Consider the following 1683-nt stretch of genomic DNA (forward strand, 5'->3'; position numbering starts at 1 on the left):
GAAGCTGTCTTGCACTCCAGGATAGTGCTCTTCATTGTCCTTCATGTACTCCCAATCAACCCATCTCATGTCACAAACTATGGGCTTCTTGTCCAACAAAACTGTCTCATAGAAGTCCTGCTGTTCCTTAGTGTGAAACCTGTAATCAACAGAAGTTCTTCTCCTTGAAGCATACGGATCTGCTTCTCTCCACTTCCTCGGCCCTGAGTCTCTTCTGAGCTTCATGTCCTCAGCCACAGGATGAGCATCATTGTGGTCTGGGATCTTGGGCTTGAGCTTTCTAAGAACATTCTCTTCTTCTGCAGCTTCAGGCACTGGGGCCTTGTTCTTCTCAGTAGCCGGGATGCTTCTTGTGTTCCTCTTTGGCTTTGGCTTTGGAGCTGGCTTGGCCTTGGAAGCAGCTGCCCCTGTTCTTATGGCATCACCCATCAGCTTGGGTGCCTTAGGTGCTGGTGCAGCTACCTCTTCTTCCTCCTCATCATCTTCCATGATGGAAGCCTTGCCAAGCACTCTGGCTACAGTTTTCTTCACCCTTTCTTTCCTCTTCTTGCCTTCAGCAGCAACTGGCTCAATGGGAGTGGGCTTCTCAGTTGAAGCTCTGGCCTTTGACATAGGCTGCCTGCCTGCTGGCCTTTTGATCTTCATCCCTGGTTTTATGCCCTGTGCTGGCTCAACTCTCTTGGAAGTTGCTTCCTCTTCTGCCACATAATCCTCATCTGCTGAGTCTGAGGTTCTCTTCTTTCTCTGTCTTGTGGCAGCTTTAGGCAGATTGCTAGGGGTGCTCCTGCTGCCATCATCTGAGGAACTTGAGGGACTAGTGCCCTCACTCATCTGCACTTGCTGCTCTGACAAGTTCTGGCTATCACTTTGGTCTGACATGACGCAAACTCTGACTGCTGACCCTGTGAATAGTTTATAGATGAGGTAGAGTGGATGAGCATCACAAAATGCAGAGATTTTTGCAAAACAATGATTCAAAATCTTAGTTTTAGTTTCCCACTGAAATCATCTCGGATCTACCGATTTTTAAACTCGGTGATACCGAAGCAGTTTTGGAACCTAAACTAGTGAACTCGGCCAGACCGAGTCACAGTTCGGTGGCACCGAGACTGCTAGGGTTTCACAAAGTTCCAAAATCGGTCACACCGATAAGTAATTCTCGGTCAGACCGAGTCTCACTTGTGCAATGGCATGAGCCAAATCGGTGGGACCGAGTTTTTCAACTCGGTGGGTCCGAGATGGTTTCGGCGGAAACCTAACCCTAAAATTTTCGAATTAAACCTAATCTACGAGTTCATTGACTGGATAGAAGTTTAACAAACGTGGCAAGAATCATGATGATCATAATGTGCTAAGAATCGGATTGGGGAATAGCACAAAGATCGAGTCCATACCCTAGTTCGGCGGAGACTCGCTACGGCGGCAACGGCGGGGTTGAATTTCCGTTGACGGCGACGGAGACCAGCGACTGGAGGCGGCTGGCGGCGAGGAGATGATCCGGAGACCAAGTTGGCAGAGCAGGCTATCGCGCGGGCGAAGGGGTTCAGAGAAATTTCCAAATTTTTGCCCGTGACTATATATAGCCCGACCCTGTCGGTGTGACCGAGTGGAACAACTCGATGGCACCGAGATGCAAAACTGTGTACAGTTGTTGCAACTCGGTGTGACCGAATGGTTCAAATC

The sequence above is a fragment of the Triticum urartu genome, chromosome 5A (genome assembly GCF_056163025.1).
Source record: "Triticum urartu cultivar PI428250 chromosome 5A, HENAU_Tu73, whole genome shotgun sequence".
NCBI classification, from domain to species: Eukaryota; Viridiplantae; Streptophyta; class Magnoliopsida; order Poales; family Poaceae; genus Triticum; species Triticum urartu.